Source organism: Quercus suber, unplaced genomic scaffold (genome assembly GCF_002906115.3).
Source record: "Quercus suber isolate HL8 unplaced genomic scaffold, Cork oak 2.0 scaffold_715, whole genome shotgun sequence".
Classification (NCBI taxonomy): Eukaryota; Viridiplantae; Streptophyta; class Magnoliopsida; order Fagales; family Fagaceae; genus Quercus; species Quercus suber.
This window is the reverse complement of record NW_027070156.1, coordinates 242,923-253,285: the sequence shown is the minus strand read 5'-3', so window position 1 is coordinate 253,285 and position 10,363 is coordinate 242,923. Positions and strand designations below refer to the sequence as shown.

The 10,363-nt window shown below is 34.1% G+C and overlaps 1 pseudogene; it reads right to left on the bottom strand.

Annotated features, from left to right (window-relative positions):
- Positions 1 to 2,121: 2,121 nt before the first annotated feature.
- LOC136064607 (pentatricopeptide repeat-containing protein At2g17210-like) lies at positions 2,122 to 3,588 on the bottom strand (annotated as a pseudogene).
- Between the last annotated feature and the right edge of the window lie 6,775 nt (positions 3,589 to 10,363).

Below are 10,363 nucleotides of genomic sequence, written 5' to 3'. Positions count from 1 at the left end.
AAAAAAAAAATTATATTTAAATGCTACATCACATTTAAATTAATAAAAAATGCCAACTCATAAAATTAAAAAAAAAAATCTAATTTAAAGTAAAATCATTTCTTAAAAAAACGAAACTGGAGAACACAAACCCAGTGAAGAAAAAAAACCCAGCAACCCAGCAAAAAACGAAATTGTAGTGCCTCAGTGAAGAAAAAAAACGAAACTAATGTTAAATTCTCTCATCACAAGAACACAAACCCAGCAACCAAGAGCTCAACCATCACAAGAACACAAACCCAGCTACCAAGAACTCAAACCCATATCAGAAGAACACAAATGAAAAGAAGAAAAAATTAAATTAAATACTAACTATAAATATTCTTCATGTTCTTCCCAAGTACAAGAAGCAACCAAACCAATCTCTAGCAAACCCCAAATCCAAATCCAGCAACCAAATCCAATCTCCATCAAATCCAGAAAAACAAAAAATAAATCCAAGAAACCAAACCATAAATAAACCCGAGAAACAAACCCATAAACACAGTAACCAACCCAATCTCCAGTAACCCATAAACCTAGAAATTTTCTTGGGAAACAAACACACAAAAAACCCATAAAATCAAACAACCCAATCGCGATTTCTTTGCTCTCGCTCACCGAATCACCATCTCACAAAAAACCCATAAAATTGCTTTTACCCAACAAAAAAGGAAAGGAAAATCGGACCACATGTGAAGCCGTAGGCGGAGGAGATAAGGCTTGGGGTGGCTCGTCCATGGCAGATCGAGAATAGGTGTGTTGCTACCTCCACCAACAAGCCTCCCACGTGAAAACCCTCAAGGGAAAGAAAGAGTTGTGAACTTCGGCCATGGCAGATCGTCCATGGTAGATCGTTTTCTCCACATCAAGCTTGTGAGCTCCGGCCATGGAGTTACAATGGAAAGTGATTTCGTCCATGGCCGGTGAAGAGAGAGAACATTTGAGATTAGAAAAAGAAATAGACTAAATAAATATTTGTGATAAGGTTAAAGAAATAAGAAGAGAAAGAAAAAGAATTTTAAAAAGAGAGAATTTAACTTAGATTAATTTTTTTTTGGTTTCGTTTATTTTTTAAGAAATGATTTTACTTTAAATTAGATTTTTTTTTTGTTTAAATTTTATGAGTTGGCATTTTTTTATTAATTTAAATGTGATGTGGCAATTAAATATATATATATTTTTTATTATTTTATTAGCCACCTCAGCAAACAGTGTTTTCCGTCTGCCACATCAGATTTTTCTGTTGGTGGGTTGACGGTAGGGACCAAAATAGAATCGATTTTTTGATTTCAGGGACTGACCTAGGAGCAAATTAGTTTAGGGACCAAATCGAGAAATTGCCCAAAATGTAGGGGTCAAAAGTGTATTTATGCCTAAATTTTATATTCAGGAATGTAGGAATTTTCTATCCTTGGTGCTCCAAGAGGCAATTCAAGAATTGCAAGACATGCCTAACACCAAAATTCTCATCCTTCATCACTTTAAAATACAAGGTCGAGTATTCTCCAATCAATGTTTGCAAGATTCAATTTCTATGTCCTTGAATCTTGAGGACAAGATTCATCTTGAAGGGGGAGGGAATGTTATGACCTGGGTACTAAATAAATTATTTGAATTTAGATAAGTGATAGAATAAGGCTTCTTAGATAGATTAGTATTGTTATTTATTTGTATTGAAATAAATTCCGATGTTTTAGGATATGATGAGTTCCTATGTTTTTGGATTTGTTGATAAGGCTATCTCATTTTTGGCTATTTATGTACATTGAATTCATTAATGAGAATTAAGCAGAAAATTAACCAAAAATGTCTATTTCTTCTCTCAAGTTCAAGAGATTGGTCATCTTGAATTGACTATTTTTTTCATGCAGTAAATTATCCTAGTTCACAACATTAACCGATCAGAATCATCAGATTAGTAGTTTTTTTTTTTTTTTTTTTTTTTTAAATGTCAAGATAAAGCTCTTGCCAAAGGGGGAGTATGTTATGAACGGAATTAATAACTTTCACTTTCACTTTTTAAAAAAAAAATATAGCAGCCTATTTTTAAGACAAATAAACCATTGAAAATAAGCCAAATCAAACAAATATTTAGTCATTTTAGGTGTTCTTCAAATTCAATTCCAGATTGCCACAAAATGAGTACAATCTTTTCGATAATTTAGTGTGCAACTATGCAGTCCGTTGCCCTCTTTTTCCCTTGTTGATGGTTATGCCTATACAAGTGAACCCTTTCCCATAAAATTGAGCATTGAATGGGATTTTATCAACTTTAGTCCTTAGATGAAACTCTCACATGCTTGGTACCAACCTTCTTAGCGTTCTTAATGGGAGAGAATCCATGCTGTTGGAAACATAAGATTGACAATTTTGTATTTCAGCATTCAATGACTGCTAAACTCTCATCAATCTTCATACAACCATGCAGTTGATCAACTATACTATGCATCTCACCAACTTGTGGGGTGGACTTGTCCCCAGCTAAAAATTTACATGCCCTGTTTTTTACATGCACCAAGCTGTACCCAGCAACAACCCTCACACCTCTCTCCTTCACCAACCTTCTCATCCTCGCAGCATCAACAAATGATCCACCCGATGCATACATGCTTGATGCAAGCAAATAACCTGATGAATTTAAAGGCTCCAACTCAAGAACATGAGAGATGGCTCCTGCGCCAAGCTTGCTGTTCCCATGGCTTTTACAAGCACTCAAAAGTGCCCCCAAATACTTGCACCAGCCTCAAAACCTTCAGGCATCTTCTTGATTAAATCAATTGCACTATCAAGTTGTCCTGCTCGACCCAACATGTCAACCATGCATGAGTAATGCTCCAATCCAGGCTCAACCCTGTGATCTTTAATCATTGAATTGAAAAAACCAAGCCCCTCTTCAATTAACCCACCATGACTACAAGCAGATAACACTGAAAGAGCTGTCACAGCATTTGGCTCCACTCCATGTTTTTTCATTTCAGCAATCAAAGTTAAGGCTTCATGTGCAAAGCCATTCATGCCGTATGCTGCAATCATGGCACTCCATGAAAAAACATTCTTATCAGAAATCTGTTCAAAGGCTTTCCTTGAGTCTTCTATTGCCCCACACTTTGAGTACATCTCAACAATTGCAGTTGCAACTGCTACTTCTGCTTCCAAGCCTCTGTAAATTGAAATTCCATGAGCCCACATTGACCTTCTCAGTTCAGCTGAAGCTGAACAAGCCTCAAGAAGATTGATAATGGTAACCACATTGAGCTTCTCTTGTGCATAGATCATCTCTTGGAAAACAGCTATTGCCTCATCTGGCTTGCCACAATGGCTGAACCATAATATTTTGATTTATTACAACATCTTGATTGAGGGTTTGTGTAATTCTAGGAAACTTACAAGTGCAAGAGAAGTCTTTTATAGTCTCCCTACGAAAGTATTGTAGCTTGATGTTCCAACTTACAGTATTATGATCAAAGGGCTTTGCCAAGAGGAACTAATAGATGAAGCATGTGAGTTGCTTGAGAAATGGGATGGGAATGTTGGCTCACCTAATGATTGCACATATAACAAAGTCATCCAAGGGTTACTGCAACATGATGAGACATCAAAGGCAATGAAACATCTCCAAATAATGGTTGACAAGGGTTTTTTCAGCAAATGCAACCAATGCATCCATGTTGGTTGAATTGCTATCTACAAATCCAAGAGATAAAGCAATGCAAGAATTACATCAATAACTTGTATGAAGGCTTTTAGTTTTTTCTATATATTGGGGGCATGGCAGAGAAGTGGTTTTGGAAGGGAGATAGTACTGCTATGCAAATCACTAAATGTGAGGCAGAGTGCAATATAGTCCTGAATTTAAATTTTGAGACACATCATGTTATAAATAACAACTCACCAACATATAGAGTGAACCTTTTGGTTGAATAATATAGTCATAGGCCATACATTGTGCCACAGTCTAGAAGAGCAGAAGAGAATATGATTATTCAAGAATGTGATTATTCAAGAGAATTGACAACAACTTTGGAATCACCCTAAAAAATTGAGTGATTAATCCAATTTCTATGGCAAATAAGACTGCTCTTCTAGCCGCTAGCATCTCCCAAATAGTCACCGAGGATAGTATTAGGATTTTCTCAGACAGAGAAGCCATGACCTCACCATGGGAGTTTCGGATCACCACACCTATGCCTGCCTTTCCTTCATTTTCAGAAATTGCACCATCAAAGTAAGTCTTGAAAGTTTCAGCAATAGGAGATTTCCAAACTGGTGGCTTGTGGAATTTCTTAAACTCCAGCAGATGACATTTAGTCGTACCAGCTAACCTGTTCAATGGTATAACGACCTCATTTAATTGGCTTTTGTTGTGTCAAGTTCATAGGTAACAAGCAGTAACAGCAAACAGTTCTGCTGCATGAGGTTGGTTTTGGATTAGAGCAAATAAATCAGGGAATGAACTAAGTGAGATTATGGCCTGATCCATCCATCTAAAATCCTGATTCCACATGGGTTGAGTAGCTTCGCACTCCCAAGGAGCTTGTAACAATAAATCCTACACTTTAGCTTTTCGATATTATATAAATTTGGTCCAAAAGCTCGCATTGACCTTGTAATGTTTACTTGCTCTAAGAGGATGAATCTTGTTGTGATTTTCAAGAGTAGCCGATTGTTCCTCATCATGTGCTCGTGTGTTTCTTGTGATAATGTGGTATTCCAGTGTTTTTACATCCACTTGATTTTTCTTCTTTTACCAAGCTAGGGTATACTTGCATAAATGGTCCCAAAAGAATGGTTAATTGGACCTTAAATTTAAGTGCTTCTGTGACAGATTTAGATGTGAGTTTACAAGTTTTATAACTCCATCAATAAAATGCTAAGCTTTGAAATTTATCTCAAGAGATTTAATAGCCATTGAGCTTTAAAATATCCAATAAAAGACAACATTAAGCTTTATGATTATAGGTTTTAGGAACTCAATTTTCAAATAATGTAATCATCACTAGGAATGAATAAATTTATGTACCTTGGCATACATGTTAATGGCTTTATTGAGGTTGTCATCACAATACCGAGCATCTTTTGGCAATACTTCTGCAAGTGACTAAAAACTTTTTGCACCAAGGTTCTCATCCCTTGCAACTAGGGTAAGAAAAACATCTATCGATCTTCCAATGGAAAATATTTTTGCAATGGGTTTGCTCAAAACAAAAAGAAACATAAGATTCTGCCACCCTAATAACAATTCCCTCATCATAACCATTATCATTGTCTACGTAATTCTATACCAAGAGATCTGAAACATGACACTGCTCCAGCGTAGAAGCAATTCTTCTAATATATTCAATAATTCATAATTTATTTTTAACCTTAAACCAACCTTGAGAAGTTTTACGAGGTGTAGCAGAGAATTGAAAGAAGCTGAATTTTTTTCCATAGGGAGCACACTAATCAAGCATTCAGTTGTAACTCTTTGTAAGTGATGATTTAGAGGTTTGCAGGCCAAATTGTTGAGTCCAAAATTATTTTGGAAAAGCCATCAATGAATTATAAATGATCTACCAGAAGGAATGAAACATCTTCAAAGCACCAATTATCACATCTTTTTTATTTATTATTTATTTTAAGTTTTGAGTTCTCAATATTATTTGCTAGAACATACAAGTACTGTACATAATTGTTTCCAAAACCAGTTCATTTGGATGTGGGAAGGAATTCCAAGCAAAGACTTCTGTAACCCATGCAGAAATGGTTTCACTGCTTCTGAAAATATAAAAATTTCCTTCTACGATGTAAGTATTCTTTATTAAGAAGCTTATAAAAGCATCTATCTTGGATATTAGATTTCCTTGTTCAAGATTGTCACTCTTTTTCTAAGGAATGAGCAGAAAATATAATGGAAAAACATTGGCTTCTATTAACCATCCATCCATAACAAAATTTAACTACTAATTCAGAAGAATTGGTTCCACCTGGTAACTGGAAGATTGTTTAGTTGGATAATGGGGCTAATGCCTCTCTTGCAATTACTTTGGAATACAAGTCTATTCAAATGTACACTTCTTGAAACAATATGGAGCTTACGTAAATAAAAAAAAATAAAAGAAGAAATATTTATTTGAAGTTTAATGCATTTGTACATGTTATCTTTAATGCATATCAAAGATATTATTTTCAGTTTATTAGTTAAAATATTAAGCATATCTAATATCTTGATGATTAATTGATAAGATTTCACTGCCAACTCCATTTTAATCGAGATTAAGGCTTAGTTAAGTGAGGGCAATCAAGATGTAACAGTTAAGGTTTTTAAATCTTTTACCTTTTTAGACTAGTTGAACAATTTTGAGAATTTTGAATTACAGTAATATAGCCTGGTTTCAAATCCAGCAAGAAAGGAGAATGAGTTCATTCGACTACTATGTTTTTCTTGTTTGGATTGAATCTAGAACACCATATGGAAGCAAATGTTCTGGATTATTCAATATATTAAATGGAGATTTTAAGGGGCTTGATGTCAGCTTTACATTTGAAGCACAGTGAGATTGATGCATCCTCTATTGAGAACAGAGTAATTGAGTGCGCCTTGTGCAAATAACTTTTGTCTAGACAATCCTGCAGAGAATAAATAGAACTTGTTGCCATAAAAGGATCATATTTATGTAAATATTACTACAAGTACATCGTCAACATACGATAAAAATGTGTGCATAGAGAGGAGGGTGTCTTAAAAAAGAGAGGTGGGGGGGGTGTTGTTTTCTGGAAAAATGACACATCTATCATGCTTCCACCATATATCAACCCACAATTGGAATTTTCACTGTCAAACTGAAGCTATATTGGTTGATGGTCATACATACTGCACTTACATATATAAAAAGTTGGAACTTATACCGGGGATATACAAATGCAAATTCAGGTATGTAATAGACACAAGAACTATGCTAGCCTCCTTAATAAGATTGTGTAATATTTAGTTATAGGTGAAAAGAGTGGAAAGAATGAGGCCAACACCATAATAATATCTTGTTTGACAATCACATCCACTTATAGAGAGACAGTAACAAAAGCACCTTTTCTATCTGTGTCACTCTAAAAATGCATTTAAGAAAATCGTTCATTTGATGAAGTTATTTCTCGTTAAAAAATAAAAAATGAAAGGAAAGTTTTCCCAACCATTCAATAGTTTCATCTTTTGTTCTTATGTGAATAAATGATAAGAACTATGCATTATCGGGTGTGCTACAATTTCAATACCCTCCTGTTTTTTAATGCCTCTAGTAATTCTTATCTCTCACAACAAATTGATAACTATTTGCTGCCTCTTGCCTTATTGGGAAAATTCTAAGTAGCAACACCAACATACACAAATTATCACACCAATGAGATTTAGTTAGTAAGACTTCAAATAGGTTAGGGTTTTTGTTTTATATGAGGGAAAAGGCTAAAAGAGTAATTAACATGAATACATTATTGTCGGACTGTGAATTATGTCATTCCACCTCAAAACCATTTTTTTTTAGTAAACAGTAATACTTATTAGAACACACACAAAAATAGTAACATTAGTATTTTTAACAGGGTTTATAATACATTACTAACCAGAGGAAAATTACAAAAGGGCCTACCTCAAAACCAATTGGTGATGAAAAAGACACACTCAAATCTTTTATGGGGAAAAAATTGGACACTAACACCAATCCCCAAACAATTTCGTTAGTTAGCAACGTTTCCGAACTATTTAGGAAACTAACATCTCGAGTCTAAGAGACTCAATTTTGCTCTTTGAACTCGAGCCACAAAGCCTCGAGTTTTATGATTTTTTTTCCCTTGGAACTCGAGTCTTAAAGACTCGATTTCCATAATGAACAAAATTCAAAGAACAGCACAGCGAAGAAGACAAAGAATTTGAATAACTTCAAAGAAGAAGAAAGGAAAAGATTAAAAGAAGAAGCAGATGCAAATCAACAAAGAAGAAGAAGGCAGAACAAAAACAATAAACCCAAAACCCTTAACAAAAACAACGAACCTAAAGAGATCAAAAAGAAAGAACCAAGCCCTCGGCTCCGCCCGCGAACCTAGATCTCCCTAACCATCCTTCGGCTCGGATTGAATCCAGGCGACAACGGTTGGCTCAGACTAAACTCTGATGGAAATATGCATGTACGGAGCGGAAATTATATAATTAACGGATCAACTTCATTTGCAATAGTTAACATGTGCCATATAAGTTTCAAAATTAGAGAACAAGAGAGTGTACCTTGGTATGGTGAAATTCAAGACCGAAAATCAGAAGCACTTGGGAATACTTTTAATCTTCACTCCAATTCCACTATCACCCAAGATGTGTGGTCTCTCAATCTGTTATATGAGTTTTTTCTAGAGAGAATAATAGTGTTCTCTACTCACATACATATCAATTCATATTCTAACAAATTCTGTATGTTTCTCTCTTAATAACAGATTATCTAATTGGGCTAGCCTTTTGGGCCTTTCCAATTGGGCTTTAGTATGTGGCTTGGAATGGGACCAAAAGGGAACAAATAAGACACTAACTCCAATGAGCATTGGGCTTTTCTGTCAACTCTTGACAAGTCCAAAATTACCATTAATTATATTTAATACCACTATATAAATATAATTGAACTCTAGGCCTTATTAAATAATTATATTCCAAGATTTTATTATACATGCAACCCCTTCATAAAATATTCATAGTAACACAAAGTCATGAATGAAGACTACCACTTTGTGGATTACTACATCTTAATTCTTGCGTACTCGGTTTAATCCTTTTAAGTTATTCATCATATATTTATGAAATCCAATTTCATAAATATATACTTTAGTAACTATTTACTAAAGTAGATAGGCCTAACATTCTGAATAACAATCCATTAAACTTATCTCAATTGGGCTTTAGTATGTGGCTTGGAGTGTGACCAAAAGGGAACAAATAAGACACTAGCTCCAATGGGCATTGGGCTCTGTCAACTCTTGACAAGTCCAAAGTTACCATTAATTATATTTAATACTACTATATAAATATAATTGAACTCTAGACCTTATTAAATAAATTATATCCCAAGATTTTATTATACATGCAACCCCTTCATAAAATATTCATAGTAACACAAAGTCATGAATGAAGACTACCACTTTGTGGATTACTACATCTTAATTCTTGAGTACTTGGTTTAATCCTTTTAAGTTATTCATCATATATTTATGAAATCCAATTTCATAAATATATACTTTAGTAACTATTTACTAAAGTAGTTAGGCCTAACATTCTGAATAACAATCCATTAAACTTATCTCAAGGGAATATTTTATATCTCCGTTAAGAGACCATGAATTCCATCTTGAGAATATATATTCCATCAAAACTAAATGTGTCTGCCCAATATACTGAGGTTTTGACCATAACTTTAGATCTCACTCTTGATATATCAAAGCAACCTATATTTTATGATCAAGTCCATTATCTTCTCAGGATTAAGAGTTCATGTAAATATAAGTCGTGAGATTTATTATTCATTTGCTAGTCATTAGGAAAATAATAAATCTCACAGCGGTCCAGTTCAATATGTTTTAACTCTTAAAACATATCAACATATTAACTAGAAGTCACTACTTCTATGATCAAGACAAATCATCTTAGTCGATATGTTATAGTCTTCGCAGATGAAACGCTCAATTTCATCACCGTCTCGAACTAAATTCTGAGTTTACAAAGAACTTGTGATTTATATCTTCTGTGACTTTTCACATAAAATTATTTTATTATTATTTGAAATAATGGTAACATGAATATTTGGACATTATCATATAATCCATGAGATGCATAGTATGTGATTTATGTGAAAAGTCACAGAAGATATAAATCACATACTATGCATCTCATGGATTATATGATAATGTCCAAATATTCATGTTACCATTATTTCAAATAATAATAAAATAATTTTATTAATTACAATATTAAGTCATACATCATGTCATACATAATATCATACATAGCATCATACAATAGGATTCTAGGGCACTAATCCCAACAAACTCAAGCGGCGGTAAGGGCTCCAGGTGAAGAATTTGTTGCAGAGCTTTTCTTCTTCCTCAGGGTTTTCCTCTATCTCTTTTTCTTCAAATCTGTAGAGCAGAAACTTGAGTGGTTCATACTTGAGTTTCACTAGAACTTGAGGCTTTGTGGCTCGATTTCAAAGAGCAAAATTGAGTGTCTTATACTCAAGATGTTAGCTTTCTAAATAGTTTGGAAACGTTACTAACTAATGAAATTGTTTGGAGCTTGGTGTTATTTTCCAATTTTTTCCCTTTTATGGCATTC